This window comes from Fukomys damarensis, unplaced genomic scaffold (genome assembly GCF_012274545.1).
Source record: "Fukomys damarensis isolate Sample0158 unplaced genomic scaffold, DMR_v1.0_HiC HiC_scaffold_28, whole genome shotgun sequence".
Classification (NCBI taxonomy): domain Eukaryota; kingdom Metazoa; phylum Chordata; class Mammalia; order Rodentia; family Bathyergidae; genus Fukomys; species Fukomys damarensis.
In genome coordinates, this window is record NW_022900940.1 from 23254723 (window position 1) to 23272207 (window position 17485).

Below are 17485 nucleotides of genomic sequence, written 5' to 3' on the forward strand. Positions count from 1 at the left end.
AGACCCTCCTACCCATATGATAGTCGGTGTGCGGATAGGAGCTGCTGGAGGAGCCCCTATCAGCCAACTACCTGTACTCTTGTGGCAGGTCTCTCTTGGGGTGAGATCTGAAAGGGCTGCCTCCCTGATGTTGGTAAGCCCTTCAATGGGATGATGAAAGGCTTAAGTGCAATAGGCACTTCCATATTACTAATCCTGCCCTTGTGAGTTTTCCTTTTCCTGAATAAAATCTATTCCTTAACCTTCACTACGACTCCTGGTTGAACTCTGTGACCATGGAATTTTGTGCATGAATGGGTTGAAAGTGGGAGAGCGATGTACTTACCATGTTGTAATTAACTCAAATAGGAAAGCTTCTGTTCCTCATTGCCTTTCTATCCAGAGGCCTCTGTAGTAATTTTGCCGATGGTAGGAGAAGTGTTGCAGAGCATGTTTGTGCCTACAAAAAACAGTGGTCAGCTGAGGTCCTTGGGCTTTAAAATTAATATTTCACAGAAGTTGCTCTTCAATACATGTAGATTCAATTGAATAATAGGCTTGTGTTTTTAGAAGCCATAAAGATGATCAATTTCAGGGAAAGGAGTTTTATTATTGGGGGGGCTTCCAGGGATTGAACTCAAACCACAGAGCTAGATCCCTGGCCTGGAAAGGACTTTTATTTAAGTATAATTTGAACAGAATCTATACAAGCAGTAGAGTGGGTAGGTTTCCATTGTGTTTGGAAGGGCAGTGTTGCTCATATTCTCTAAGAATAAAGTCGAAAAGACTCAAGAGTGTCATAATGGTTATTGTTGCAAAGCAGCCTTTTAAAAGAGATTCCAGAAAATAAGAGGAGTTCTACTTGTACAGATTGTAAGCAGGCTGTGTAGCAACAAGGTACATTGCTCCACCTGTCCCCCACGCTATATTTGAACCCTGTACTTGGTGTTTAACTTGGTGTTTCCCTGTCCTGTTATAACTCTCTTGTATATCCCAGGATCTAGATGTCTGTGAGTTAGTTTACAGAATCTTTGTTTTAAGCTTTATGGATATTATTAGTGTTCTGTTAATTAAATTCACTTACACAAAACTGGGAGAGAAGTGGAAGCCCTCTTCTTTTTCCTGTAATAGTAGGAGTAGATGAATATAATGGGCTTTGCAGATTTTTATTTGAATTTTTGTTTCTTGACTTCTGACTTTTTCTGATAGTCATGTGACACAGAGCTGCAGAAGAGCTAAGAAGGTAGCAGTACTTCCATCATGTTATTGGTCCCTGGGTAACAGCAGCATTTTTCCGACTCATGGCACTAGTTGTATTGGTGAAATGGCATCTACCACCTGCTTCCTCCCTGGAATGTCTCCAGCCCTTTTAAAGTTTTGTGAGTACCAAATTATTTGTATTAATTTGCCTAGCAATACATTGTCTTAGTCTGTTTTCTTTTGATTTAACAGAGTACCAAAACTGGATAAATTTTAAAGGAAAAACATTTATTTTGGCTCATGACTTTGCAGGCAGGGAATCCAAAGAGCATGGAGCTAGTAAGGGTCTTGTGCTGCTTCAACTCATGGCAGAAAGCATAATGGCCAGCAGGCATGTTGGGGGCAGAGCGGGCTCAGCCTCAGTTTCTAGCAACCCAGGCCCACCGTTAACTAATCTAGTGCCAGGAGAGTGAGAACTGCCATGATGACAAGGAGATTTCAGTGCGTTTTGATAGAGGCAAACCATGTCCTAACTACAGCATGCTCCAACTAGATACAGTCCTCTGAGTGGTAGGAAACTATCCATTATGTCTTCCCTTGAAAGTTCCCATCCATTTGTTGCCCATCTCCAGAAACTCATAGAACGTTAAATCTGGGGCAGCCATGGCTTCCTTAGGTTGAGCACAATTCTCTGATTCATAATGTCCCTTTCATGTAATCTTCTCACTTGTGAACACCCAGAATTAGTGGTCCTTCATCTCCATGACAGTTTTTCCCATATTTAAAATGGCTTTCCATCTCCCTCTGTCACCTAACCACCTGCCCAATATTCTTTTCTTCAGGCAGAGTGATCTTAATCTCTTTGTGAGCTCCTCAGTATCCTCCAGCCTTCAGAGAATGGATTCTTTAGCAATTCATGTGAGAGACTCTTTGAATTTAAATATTCCCTATATACTTTAGCCAATGCTTGAAATTTAATGTTAGAAACTGAGTCAAGAATAAAATGGCCCATAAGAATATTCAATTAAAAACTTAACTAAAATAAAGGTGGCAATCAAATGATAATATATAATATACAAAGGGCTCTTACAAGAGGATAATAAAGAAAAATAAATTAGAATAAAATACAAATATCTTCATAAATAACCAACAAAAGACACAACCCCAAGTAGCTGACAAATATGAAATAATATACCCAAATTCAAGTATTCAAGAGGAAAAAAAAAAAAAGAGATACTCTTTCAGATCCATTAGACTGAGAAAATTATTAAAAGAATAATAGTAATTTATAGTGGGAACCTGAATATATTTTATCTCTGCTTTTATGATGCAAAATGAAGTATTAACATGTTTTCTGAACATACAGTCTGGAAATATACCTATTTAAATAAAAATTACAGGCTCCTTTGACTTCAAAATTTCATTCCTGGAAATCTAGAAATATAACACCAATATATAAAAACATATTCATAAGGAGGTGTACTACAATGATGTTTGCAGAGAGAAAAACTAGAACAGAATATGAATGACCAAATATAAGAAAATTGATGTATCAACTATAGTAACCCATACCACTATTGGATTATGTGCTTATTTTCTTAAAAGGTTTAAGTTTACTGAACTCCTTTCTTTTCTTCCTTTCTTTTTTTATTTTTGGTATTGGGAATTGAACTTGGGACCTTCTGCTTTTGAGGCAGGTGGCAGCACCACTGAGCTAAATCCCCAGCCCTATACTAAATTTCTTTGAGGGATTCATATGGGATCATTGAGTGAGATAAGCAAGACATAACAAGGTAGTAGAATTTTCTTTTAATAAACTACGAATGCTAAGTGTGTATGTGGGGGGGGGTGTGAGAAAAAAGAGACCGAGATAAGGAAAGACAAAAGCACATGGAGATATATATTTACATACGTATTAATTCAACAATACTTGGGTGAAAAAACACTCTATGATCTATTGAAATGGCATTTAGGGAAGATGACAGAATAGAAGGGAGAAGAAATGACAGGAGAGAAATATTTGGTAGCAAAAAAGCCCAGCCCCCAAAGCTGAATATAAAGCTTGTACTGATGGAGTGAAATTTTTAAAATATCTAAATAAATGGAGATAATTCACATTTATGAAAATAAAAACTAAATTTGAAGATAATGATATACAGCATAACTATTGTTATTCTATTTTGTTATGAAATTTTGTTTTATTTTTTCAAGTATTAACTATTGTTATTCTATTTTGTTATGAAATTTTGTTTTATTTTTTCCTGAAATAAGAAAGAATTTAGTAAGTTTTTTCCAATTTTATCTGTTATCGACTCAATATAATCCTAATAAAAATCTTAACAACTTACGTTGTAGATATGAACTAATTGTAATATGTGGAAAAGCCAAAAATCCTAGATAGTTATACTGAGAAAAAAGAGCAAAGTTGGAAGACTGACACTACCTGACATTAAGACTTTCTATAACTATGGTAATTAAGGTGATGTGACACTGGTGAAATAATAGACCACTAAAACAATAAAACCAAAAGAGAGCCCAGAAATAGACATATGAAGATAGTCAACTGATGTCTAAAAAGAACAAAAGCAACTCAACGGAGAAAGAAGTCTTTTCAACAGCAATACTGAAAAAACTGGATCTCTGCATGTAAAAATTGAATCTAAATATAGACCACATACCATTTACAAAAATTAACTCCAAATGTACCACGACCTAATTGTAATGTGAAATGATACCAATTTTAGAAGATGACATAGGAGAAAAAAATCTAGACGATCTTGAGTCAATGATAATTTTTAGACATGATGTCAAAAGCAGGTTCCATGACCAAAGAAACTTGATAGATTGATTTCATTAAAATGAAAAAATTCCACACTCTGAAAGGCATTGTTGAGAGAATGGAAATGCAAACAAGAGATTAGGAAAACTATTTGCAGGATATATTCCTGATAAAGGACTGGTATCCCAATATATAACTGGTAAAGGATGTCCAAAATACTCTTAAAACTCAACAATAAGAAAATGAACTATCTATTGTGGTTTAAATGTTCCCCCAAATTCCTGAATTAGAAATTTGATGCCTGCTGTGAAATAGGATCCTTAGAGGAATTTAAAGAGGGTTGTGCTTTCGTGAATGGACTAATGCCATTAGTATGGGAGTGGGTTCATTATGATAAGGGTGAGCTTCTTACCAAAGGATGAGTTTGGCCTCTTCTTGTTCTCTCTCTCCCTCTCCTTCTTCTTCTCCCTCTCCCTCTCCCCGCACCTCTTTTTCTAGACATTCCCCTGTAGTGTGAATGTTAAATATCCCCTAAATGCTCATATGTTATAGACTTAGACCAGTAGGTGATGTTATTAGGAATCTTTTAACAGGTGGAAGGAAGGTAGTAGGGTAGGGAAAACAGGCATGCAGAGATTTAAACATTTGTCCACTGTCACATAAGAAATAAACAGAAGAGTTATGGGTTGAGATTTAAATTGAGGCAGTCTTCTTTAAGAAATTCCTGTTCAAATGGTGTGAATTCAGTTTGGCTGGAAAAAGTACACCAATCACCATCTGGCCAGAAGCTTTATTGTTTCATAAATAAGCAGTCTATGTACTTTGAGATGGTTAAAAGTTATTTCAAGAGTACTGCAATAAATATTTATCAAAAATAGCAATCATCTCAGTAATCGATAGACTTCTTCCATCACTAAAGACTTCCAGTTCTAATAGGCAGTAGGAAGTCCTGAGGTTACTGGAGACACTCCTTCGAAGGAGACTGTGGATACCAGCCTCTTTTACCTTGTTTGCTTCTTGCTGTGAGGTGAAATGTTTGCCTCAACACATACTCCCTGCCATTACCATGTGCCATTCCCACAAAGACTTCAAAGCAATGGGTCTGCCTGATCATGGACTGAACACTCTAAAATGATAAGCCAAAATAAACCTTTCCTTTTAATAAGTTATCTCCAATATTTATTATAGTGACAATAAATACAGATACCTTACTTACACCATGAGAGAGCACACAGAAAGAAAGCCCTCATCAGACATGGAAACCCAGTTTCCAGAATTGAGAGCCAATAAATTTCTTTTAATTTTAATGTACTTGGTCTAAGATATCTTGTTATAACAGCACAATATAAATGAAGACACCACCTAGTTTAAAAATAGGCAAAAATCTGAAACAGAATCCTAAAAAATAGTATATATTGAACACAAAGAAAGATACGGAAACATGCTCAACATGTCATTAGAAAATTGCAAATGAAAACAATGAAGAGAAACCACTACACAACTGTTAGATGGCAAAAACCCATTACAATGACAACCCCCAAATTGATGAAGATGTGGAATTCACATTTATTTATTCCTGGTGGGAATACAAAACCATAGGGAATACAAAAATATAGTCACTATTGAAGACAAGTCTGGCGATTTCTTACAAGACAGGGAGAGTTTTGCCATGTGATTCATTAGTCACCCTTGGTATTTATCCAGATGAACTGAAAAACGTATGTCCATACAAAAATCTACACACAAATGTTTACAGAAGTTTTAGTAATAATCAGTACCAACTGAAAGTAACTAAAATGACCTTCAGTAGGTTAATGGAGGAACAAACTGGTACATCAACACAGTGGACTATTACTCAGTGATAGAAAAAGCCAGAGTATCATGGCACAAAAGGATATATTGCTAAGGGAAAGAAGCCAGTTTGAAAAAGCCAACTATTGCATGATTCCAGCTATATGGAATTCCAGAAAAAGCAGAGCTACACAGAGCAAAAGCTCAGGGGTTCCTGGGGTCCTGAGGGAAGGGGAGGAAGAACAGGTAAAGCAGAATTTTAAGGCAGGGAAACGCTTCTGTATATAATAACATGTACTTGTCATTATTAATTAGAACCCATAGAACTGAGCAACACAAACTGTGAACCATTGCACAGCTGTGGGCATCAGTTAGTAATGTTTGGAGATTTGCATGTTAATTGTAGCACGCATGTCATGGCCATATGCGATAATAGGGGAAACCATGTGAGAGGAGAAGGGGAGCTTTATGGTACACGTGTGTTACATTTTTCTGTAAATTTACTTTTTAAATTAAAAAGCTTGTAGGCCAGCTGTGGTGGCTCATGCCTGTAATCCCAGCACTCAGGAGGCTAAGGCAGGAGGATCACTGTGAGTTCGAGACCAGCCGGGACTCCATAGTGAGTTCCAGGTCAGTCTCAACTACATAGTGAGACCCTGTCTCAAAAAAACAAAAACAAAAACAAAAAAGCTTGTAGCTTTTTTCCATAGATGAATTTATATACATATAAATTTTTCTTTTTTAATTTAATAAGCAAGTAAAAAGAGAACAATACTTTAATAAGTCAGCAAGATAGTACTATGGACACAAATCTCTGGATAGGTGAGTTGAGTTTCTCCCAACAGTGAACGGTGAAGCCTGTGCCCTGGTCTAGGTCTGATGTTCATTTTCTGTCTGATGATGATCTAGCAGTGTCATCTTCCTCTGCGCTCCACTACTCACATTCGGTCATACTTTTAATACTTAAAAATGTCTAGCTCTTTGTTTTCTAGTGTTCCATGAGGTTAATCTGCTACTCGGTAGATTGGTAAAGATGACCTAAGATGTGCTGGGCACACTTCTTAGCGTGTTACCTGGGTCAGCTCATTTACTCCTCATTCCAATCCCAGTGGGTGGGTAATGCTGCAGCTCCACTGTACAGAGGACAAGACTGAGGCCCAGAGAACTTAGTCAAGGCTATTCAGTTGGTTAACTGGGGACTAGATTCAGAAGGCTTAGCCTCACAGACCATGTCATACTGCCCTAGATCAGAGATTTAAATTTTCACAGCCACTTGGGATACTTGTGAAGAGTACAGATATCTGCTCTTACCTAAGGCATAATTCAGTGGGTTGCTAGAAATATAGGGCCTAGAAATCTGAGATTTAGGGAGATATCTCAGGTATTGCAAATGCATGACTTTGGGAGTACTGAGTGAGACACTCTAACTCTAACTAAAGGGCAAAAATTGGTTTAAAAAAAAACCCAAACAACAAAACAAAACAAAACAAAGGTTGAAACAATCGCAGCTGTACTATTATCCCCTGAAGCAATAACAGGGAACAGAAAATGAATTTACAGAGATCAGTGGAACTTGGCATTTGACTTGGATGGCAGTTATGTCCTTCCGTGTCTGAATGATATGAGCTCAGTAAGGAGGTAGCCTTAATGCTGTCTACACACAGATTTATGGCTCTGAGACCAGCCCCTCCTTCCAATCATGAGAAGATCAGACAGGGCAAACCCATAGCTCAGTGAACCTGTTTTTCCTGCTGTGGTGACAGGTGCCAGTTGCAGAGCAGCTTGTCAGACTTGCAGCAATGTTCAGGAGTCCACAGCTCTCTGATGGGCCTGTGCTGTCCACCTCCAACACACCCAAATAGCAGCAAGCATTTTTTTTGTGACAAGCTTTCCAATCTGTTGTAATGGGGTTTCTGTTTGGAGGCTGGATGTTAAAGAGCAGAGAGATGCATGTGAGTTCTCTGTAAGGGACAGTCTGTGGCATTAGCAGGTAGCCAGCTGGACACTGGCACACAGGAGGCCAAGGGTGCCCAGGGATGCCCTTCAGAAGAAAGGAAGGGATAGCTGAGCAAGAGCAGGGCACAGGCCAGTGGCCTGGGAATCATCTGATTCTATCTGTTCTTATTTGCTCTTTAAGACAACCTGGTTGGCCTGAATTCCTCAACCTCTTACTAATAACTTGGACCTCCCAACAATCTCAGGGCCATTAAAGCTTATAAACATCCAGATGCCAAGCCTTTAACACATATTAGTTGGAACATTGGGAATCCATGCTTTCATGTATTTTAAACCCATGCAGGTGATACAAGTGTGCATTCAAAATTTTGAGAGAAAGTCACCTGTATATGATTTAAAAAAAAAAACTGTTCGGAGCTGTTACATAAAGTTTAACCTTAGATGTAATATTGGGATTTAAAATCATGTTGGTTTTAAAAGGAGAAATAATTTTTTAAATAATGAGTTTCAAACATGGCTGTTCACTAGACTGATTTTGGTAAATAAAAAAATAAATAAAAACACAGGCCCCAATCAGAACACCTAAAACAGATTCTCAGGGTATGGTATGTGGATGTGCATGGTTTTTAAAGCCACCAATGTGATGCCAAGGGGCACTCAAGGCTGAGATCCACTGTGTTGAATAGAAGATGCTTCTCTTGATGGAGCAAGTGGTCATTTGGTCCAGTGAAACTATAGTGGGCTTTAGTTACAGAAAGCAAAAGCTCTTCTAGGAGCTTCCATCGAGTGCACAATAAAAAATATCATCCTCTTAGGGTAAAGTCTGAGAGCAACATTAGATTCAAAATTCTAAGATACTCTCTTCTTTTCTTTAGCCACTTAGTTTGACAACCCAATGTCTTCTGGCCTTTCCTAGTTCTGTTAAAAAATCTATAGTCAGTCTCCTCCTTTTCCTCTCTAAGTGATTTGTCTTTTGTCTGTGGCTGCTTGAGAGAGTTTTCTTTTTGGTTTTCAGCAGTTGGACTCAAGTGCTGAGGTGGAGTGTGTCTTTACCTGCTTATGGTTCTCCAAGCTTTTTGTATGTGATTTCACGGCTTACACCAGTTTTGGAAAACTCTCAGCCTTTTTCTTCAAATACTTTTCTGGCATCCTTCATCCTTTCTCGACCTTCTGAGATGTCTAAATGCCTATTTGCTAGGCTATTTTTTAGAACAGATCTTAAGTTACTCTTTCCATTTTAAAATATGTTTTCTTTATGTGCTTTGGTATAGTAATTGCTCTTGATTTGTTAGGTAGGTAGCAATGGTGTCTTATAATTTTCCACATTCTAACTAAGGTAAAGAACAATCTTCTCTGAGTTATATTACTAAGCCCCATTTTACCGACAAAGAATTTGAGTTTCCACTGGAGAGATCTCCTGTGGTTTGACATACAATCTGTTCACCACAAAATCAGGTTAATAACCTCTCTTAAACCACAGTGTGGTCCGTATCTCTATTTATATTAAAGATTGTTTTATGTCATGCTCAAATTCAAAGTTGCTTAGAAGTAAGTACTTCCTCACAGGTGAATTACAGTAGGGTACCACTTCTGATGTCTGAAGCCCTCGGGCATCCACCAGACACCTGAAAGTGAATTATCACTGCCAGGGGAGCTGGTCAGTAGATCCTGTCTCAGCAAAGATTTACGAGCAGCCATTTTAGGAATAAATGTTGGCCAAAGTCTGCCTACGGACAAAACTTCTCTTCAGGGACTAATCATCATATGTTTTATCTGATATACTGAGGCCAAACTCTGACACATTCAGCGAGCTGAGCAGGACTGAATGGTGTTGGTTTGCAGGTCTGGAGACAGAATAAGAAGAGGAATGAATCAAGGAGGATTTGTAGATTATAAGACTAGAGAATGAGGTAATTAACTGAAATGGAGAGAACTTGGATTAAATGGGGTTTACATGTGTGTGTGGGTGTATGGAGAGGGAGGGAGGGAGAGGAAGAAGAAGAGGGAGAGGTGGGAGAGGAAGGGAGGGAGGGAGAAAATGGTTTCTGTTTTTGCTTAGTTAGCTTGAGTTTCTAATACTCTTTAGATACCCGAGATGTCAAAGAAGCAGCCATGTATGTAAGGTTTTTTTTTTTTGTTTTTTTTTAGTTTGGACCTTGAAGGAGAAATTGGAATGAAAAAATTAATTTGGGAGGCTTTGGCACGGCCATCTATTTTGGTGACAGAACAGAGCACTGCGGAAAACTTGCTCATGTCCTGGAGTTGATCTCCACCAGGGCAGCCCAACATTTGGAAGGCAAACAAATAAGGAAAAGTTAGTAAAGGGGATTGAAGGAGGGTCATTGAGATTGGAAACTAAGTGAAAGGAATAAAGAGAAAGTATCGAATTGTCCTGAAATTGAGTGAGATGAGAACAAGCGGCTCTTGAATTGGGAAATGAGGAAGTTACTTGCAGCTCTGAGAAGAGTACTATGATTCCAAAAAGTAGAGTTGGTTGAGAAAAAAATATGGGGTGTGTGAATAGAGAAAGCACCTAGAAACAACTCTTTGAAAGTACTGTCGTGATGAGGAGAGCTGGGGCAATGACTGGAGGACAATGTGAGATATGCTAAGCATTTGTTTCAAGGATGGAGATTTTGGAGCACGTTGCTTGCTGATATGAAAAGTCCATTAGAGGGAGCGAGATGATGCTGCAGGAGACGTGACAAAGGAAGGGATGGCAGAAAAACAGCTTCAATCAGAAGAGAGGAGAGAGTGTGTGATAGGTGTGGTAATATAGAGATGAAAAGTTTTAGGTCTAAGAGCTTCTGTTTTCTTAGTGATCTATACGTAAAGACATAAACCGAGAAGGGGTGTGTGTGTGCGAGCATGTGTGTAGGTGGATGACTTTTTACCATCCCTTTACGAAGAAGGCTAGAAGCTGTAGAGCTATGGACATGGACATTTTGCCCTATATTGAGAATTGACACAGTGATTTATATGAGGACACAGGTGGCATGGCGATGATAATATGTGGAGAGCATGAATTGCCTCTAAGCCTGTTGAGAAACTCACAAAACTGCTGATGCACGCACGCAGTGGCATTGCATAACTTTACTTGACCCTGGGGAGTAGGGAGCCTAGAGGATGATTATGGTTGACATTCCTGCCATCCCAGCAGGAGAGAAGCTTACAGGCAGTGTCAAGATGACCTGTTCTGTCAGAACATAGCTAAGAATTCATACAACTGCCCAGAGAGGCCCCAAGCAGGACTTGGCAATGTTGACAGCTGCTTCTCTAGCCCGATCAAGCTGGAATCCTGACTCAACCACCAGTCTGAATGAAAGCTTTTGCCACAGCCTGGGTTGCTTTGAGGATGGTCAGAAATAACATGTACAGGCAGGAGAAACTGGCTCAGTTCAGAAGGTAGAAGTAATGGAGTGGAATGAGAGATGAGGGAAGCAAAGAATTCCCCTAGTAGAACAAATGAAAGGTAGACTTTTTGAACAGATGGTTATAGCTAAGACAAATAATAGGCAGGTCTCCCATTTTTCTTCCTGAAGGGAAAGAAGTAGGTTTCGGGGAACAGGAGCCAAAGAATGGAGACAGAGAGTAAGCTTCTAGAAGAAACTAGTTAGATAGTAGGAAGAGTCACTGTGGTGTTGTGGGCCAGGATCCCTCTGGGAACCTGAGAAGATACTGGTCTTGGCTATTGAAAGAGAACTTGAAGGTTTACAAATCATCTAGCTCAGGCCAGTTTGGTCTGAGATCAGAAGCCAAGTTCAGCTATTTTGCACTTGAAACCTACATCTGTGAAGAATCAACCAAATTCAAAACTATTCCTCAGCTTGGCTATAAATCTCGAAGCTGGAGGCATACCCAGCAGCCCCACTGTGAAACTAAAGCTAAATTATATATTGAGTTTTTAGCCTAGAATACTATGAATTTTCTGTTTCAGACAGTTGTTCATTAAAGGTCAATTGGCAAGCCTAAAACACAGACTTTCACACCTTAATAGCTGACAGCTTGAACTCATTTCCCTCTGTCCTGGCTCTTGATTTTGGCTTCAGGCTTAAAGTTGGGGAGATGGGGGAAAATGATTCTTTGTTCCTATCCTGTGTGCTGGTTCTTTCTTCTTAAAAGTATTTTTATTATAAAAGGTAGGTGGTTATTAAAAATCTGAAGAAAATATAGGGAAAATAAGGAACTGTAAAAGCATTCCCAGTCCAATTCACCCACCAAAGACTGTTAATATTTTGGTATTTTTCTTCTAGTCTTGTCTTCTACATGGAAAAATCTTTGTAAGTTAGCTAAGATTGTGCGAGATGCATGATTATGTAGGCCAAATATTGTGATTAACATTAAAAACATTTCACAAATGAGTATTTTTTAAACTTTCTAATTTGAAAAAATATAATAGGAAAAGTTGTAATAGTACAATAAATGTCCATTTATACTTCACACAGGTTCACCAAATGTTAATATTTTACCACATTTGCATCATGTCTGTTTTTGCTATGTGTCTGATGATAGTAGTACTGTTGTTTTTCCTTTTTGGAATCATTGAGATTGAGTAGAAGAATTTCTGATTCTTTATTCCAAAAGATTTGGGCATGTATTTCCTAAGAATTTGGGCAATTTCATATAATCACAACACTGGGCTCAAATTTAGTTTATTTAATATTAATAAAATAGAATTAGCTAATGAAAATTCTTAATTTGGAATTTTCAGTTATTTCAAACAATGTCTTTTACAGCAATGTTTTCCTAAACTGAATTCTATGAAGGATAGCACACTAAGTTTAACTGACAGTCTTCTTTCATTCTGTAGGGATCCTTAGTAGTCTTTTAACTTGTATGAATTAACACTTTTATGGAAAAGAGGCCAATCATTTAGTAGAATGACCTTCAACTGGTCATTATTTCTTCATTAAAAGTTAAGTTGTTTATGCATTAGAGCCTACTAGAAATACATCGTATAGTTTACCTAAAGATTTAGGCACAGGGGCTGGGCGTTTAGTTCAGTGGTGCCATGCCTGCCTCATAAGCACAAGCACAAGATCCTGAGTTCAATCTCTGGTAAAAAAAAAAAAAAAAAAGCATAAACTTCCCAGGAGCTTCCAATTGTTTTCTATTTTAAATGCAAGTATTATGAACTTTTACTTACATTTTTTTTGGTTTTTTTGTTTGTTTTTTGTTTTTGAGACAGGATCTCACTATGTAGTTGAGACTGACCTGGAACCCACTACGTAGCTCAGGCTGGTCTCAAACTCACAGCGATCCTCCTGCCTCAGCCTCCCCAGTGCTGGGATTACAGGCATGAGCCACCACTCCTGGCACTTAGATGTTTCTTTTTATTTTATTAGGACATGTCTGCAGTTCATGCAGTTCACAGTCATCTTGGGGAGTGATCACACATGCATACTACAGCTCCCCTTCCCTCCTCCTCCCGACCTCCTCCTTCAGTTCCCTCATCCCTTTTTACGTTCTTGTTGATATTGTTAGCTCGTGTTGTGGCATTTAATGTTTATATTAATTGAGGTTATTAGGTCCTTGAATGTGGCATATCTTCATTCTACTTATTTCCTCTTCTCTTCCTCCTTGCCACTCTCCCTTGCTTCCTTGGTCTGCTTCCCTATTGCAAGCAGTGTGTGTGGTGGGGGGGAGATGGAGAGAGAGAGAGAGAGAATTCCTCACTTCCTCTTTGAACTCATCTATTTTCATCATTGCTTGTATGCTGCTGCCAGTTATTTGGTCGGGAGAATCTGAGAATCCCCGTGCTCCTATGACTGTCTATCCATCTATCTATCCGTCCATCCAACATTTATCTCTACCCCGCTTTTTCCTCCTTCTTTTCTTTGGGGGTACAGTGGGTTGAGAACTACAGAAGTAAGGAAAGAATGCAGAGATTTTTAGTTTGATGTTGCCTCCCTGTGAATAATTTTCAGCTTGTATTTACCCTTTGTGTTATTTACTTGAATTTGTTTTGACTCTGTCCCTATGTTTTGCCGAAAGATTTAGTTCTGGTTATAACAGCACACACAGATTCAGTCTTACAACTCTTCTATTCTAGAGTCCTGGCAGTTACATTTTCCCCCTAAGTCTATCCTGTATGAACACTCTGACCATTTATTATCTGTGATTGTTCTGTGATGAGGTAGGTGAGGTGAGGTGAGGCAGATGGGAGGTGGTTGAATGAGGAATGTTAGACACTAAAAGGAAGGTTTTAAGGGGGAACAGTGGAAGATGATAAGAAAAGGGTAATATGGGCTCTGATCCTATTGGGGCACTCTTATTTGAGCTGAAGGATTAGTATTGAGAGTTATCAGAGAATATCTGCTGGGGTAAGGGCGAGGTAAAGGAGAAAGGAGGTTAACTTTGTGATCGAGAAAGCTCCGTGGTTATGAGAACTTGCTAATAGGGAGGACAGCAAGCAATGTAGACATGGAAGAGCCAGAGGTTTATGATGGGGACGATGGGGGAATAGTACTGGAGAAGATAGCAGTGACTGTGAGAGAGCTCAGTACGAGGAATTGTAAAATGTGGAAGCAGGAATTTATGTGTTTGGAAAAAGAATAAAGAGATATGTTAATGATCTTGTTTCAGGAGTTTGAGGTGAAGATAAGGAGCTGAGACAAGGGAAAAAGCCTAGCCACCTATTAAATCGGAGCCAACGAGAGACTAAATACATGAAAAGAACAACCTAATAAACACAATAAAGAGCATAACACAGCCATTTATTATGAAATAAATCACAAAATATACAAAAACTTAAGCCTATAAATTTTCTGATGGGAACACAGGCTAAGTATTCCAGTGACACAGTTTGGAAGTGATTCCCAAGTAGCTTCTTTGCCAGAGAGTCTGAGTGCTTGTAGATCAATAACTTCTCTGTTTCTTTTGCTGCAGTACTGAAACTAACTCAGACTCCAGGGTTTTTTTGTTTTTCTTTCAGCCAGGTTTCAGATATTCTTGAAAAGGCTGAGCTAGTCCGAGTTCATGGGTTGGAAACTCTTGCTGTCCTCCCTGAGTGTGATGGTAGAATTGCCAGATAGATTCACTGGCATTTTATTGTCCAGAGTTAGGATTATTCTTACGCAATGAAAATAGCTATAGTAGTAACAAGCTAATCCATTACAGTGGTGTCTACCAGGGATAATTATGACATCACATACCCTGTTAGGGGTCTTACTGTAGCCTGGAGAAGAAACCCATGGTTATAGTATACGCATCATAACAGCCCGAGTATTGACTCACAGGTAATATGCACTAAATGCAATGGCTATATTCCTCTAGTAGTAATCAAGTGCCTTCTACAGTCATTTTATAAAATGAATTATCCGGCACCTAAGGGGTTGGACACTGGGTAACACCAGAGGAGAGAAAGAGAAGTGAAAAAAAAAAGTCTTTTGCTACGTGGTATGGGAAGAAGGAAATAGGATTCCAAAGGATCCTAATGATGGTAAAGGCGTGCTATATATGTAGATGGAGTTAGCATAGAAAAGTGCCTACCAAGTGAGAAATGGGGCTGGGAAATGATTCAACAACTGATACAAATATTAGAAAAAGAATTAAAGGGAGCCAAATGAAAAGGAGAAGAAAGAAAAGAAAAATTGAAGAAAAATAAAAAACAAGAAAATAGTCCAGAAAGAAGACACGGATAAAGGTAGGAGGGATACAAAGGGATGGGAAGAATTCCCTTATCTTCTGTAAACTATATCAGAAAAAAGGCAAGAGGAAGAGAAACACACACACACACACATACACACACAGAGACACACACACATACAGACACCTTGACCTCCTATTGACTTGGTTTTCTAGCCACCAGACTTCTAGCATTATTCTCTTAATCCCACTTTTATTTGCTGTACTTTTTCTTTTATCCATATTTTTAATAATTAAAATGTTTCCTTGAACTTTAATGCTAGTCTCATTTTTGTTGGACTCCTAAAACGATTACCGCATTATAAATATCAGAAAGTGGCGTGTGTCTATCTGTTCAATCTTCCCAGAGAAATGAGTGCCTTACTCAGAGCCACATGAGATCAAGGTTATTCAAGACATTGCTTTGGTTCTCTTGAAGCCCTCTATGGCAGAGATATTTACTGCTGGGTGACTATCCATCTGTTCCTTCATATTTCCCAGTCCCATCACAGGGAATCTATTTTATAGAACTAGCTCTAACCAATGAGCTATGAGTAGGAGTGATGTGTGTTATCTGTTTGTTTAAACACTCAGTGCCAGAATGGGATTTTCCTCTCCTTTCCTCTCAGCTCTCTTTCCCCATGGCTGACTCTGGACGCCATGTGTAGAGAGGATGGGGTCAAAACATGGAGCACAGCCTACACTGTCAAGTCCCTAACTGGAGAATGGTTGCCTAGGAACTTGTCAAGGATTATAACATGGAATATTTAGAGATTAGCTGCAAATCAGTCATTGACATGAGGACACAGTGGGAGAGAAATGTACTTTCTTTAATTCAGGGTCTGTCCTAAGGAACAGCATAAAGAGGAGAACAAAATCTCTTGATAACTCAAGAGTAAAGGTGATTCCAATGTGTCAACACCTATTAGGAAGCTACTTGCTGATATTCAAAGTTACATCTTGAGTTGAATTAGGCATCATCTCGATCATAGAAAAGAAAACAGGCTAATGGCTCGTCTAAGAGTCTGCCTGACTGCAAACATCCTCTTTCCTATTTATACCCTCCTGAGCAGAAACTCCTTGGATGCAGGGCACCACCAACCAGAAGTAAAAATAATTAGAGCATTGGACATATCTTTCTTAATTCTAACAAATTCTCAGGCCCAAACCTCCCTTTGCCTTTACTTATTTTTAATTTTGAAGGGAAAGGGAAGTGCATGAAAAGATGAGAGGAGTATCAATCTGCAAAAGCCATGTTTCTTTGCTTTTTAAGGGATTGCATTTATTTCCTCAGATGATATTCCTGGGAGCCAGGAAAGTGAGGTCTGGATTCTTTAATATTTTGTAGCAAACCAGGAAATCCATCATTTTCTTTCTGATAACAAATTTTTAACCACAGACATGAAAAGTTAATATGGTCATGTTTTGCAAAAAAAAGTCATCTGAGTTTTTTTCCTCTTTCAAAGACAAGACCAGGATCTCATCCTACCTTTGTAAGCCTTTGTAAATGTTCTTATCTTACTATGAGAACTATACAATTAAGGGCATTACCCCTTTCTTCTATTTTGTCTAGCCTCTGGTTGAAAAAGAAGAAAATTAAAGACTAATCTCAGCCTCATTTTCTGACTGCAGCACACTTCAAGTTTTTCTCCTGAAGTGGTGGGTCTGCACTGAGCTCTCCATTATGCAAAGAGCAGGACTGCCAAATAGGCCACAGCCAACAGGAAGGGTAGCAGAGGTCTCACAACATGATAAGCTTACAAATGTGTTATAAAAGCATGACTTCCATATGAATTTTTCCTCACTGTGTGTGGTCTCCAGGCCAGCTATAAACTTAGATCCCATTTGAAACATTATGTTAGGAAGGTACCAGTATACAAAAGGCCCAGCAGACCTACACATGTCAGAGGTAAGACTGAGGACAGTCACATGGCATTTCACCAGTTTATATAAAAGAGAAGCCAGAGCTTTCATGTTTGTTATGCTAAGGTGTTTGCAGACTTCATTTCAAGGGTATTTGTTTCTCTTTGTGGGCTGTGATTTGCAAGGATTGTGACAGATTCCATGACTGATCAACAAATTTTCCCTGTTTCTCCTGCTACTTCCATGAGAAAAAAAAATATACGTGGATATATATGGATATATATATATATA

At 38.6% G+C, this 17485-nt stretch overlaps 1 long non-coding RNA gene across 1 annotated transcript; it reads left to right on the top strand.

Annotated features, from left to right (window-relative positions):
- Nucleotides 1-846: 846 nt before the first annotated feature.
- Nucleotides 847-14390, top strand: LOC104872116. The gene is made up of 3 exons (XR_783062.1): nucleotides 847-876; nucleotides 1189-1358; nucleotides 14291-14390. It is a non-coding gene; the product is annotated as an uncharacterized LOC104872116 (long non-coding RNA).
- Nucleotides 14391-17485: the final 3095 nt, after the last annotated feature.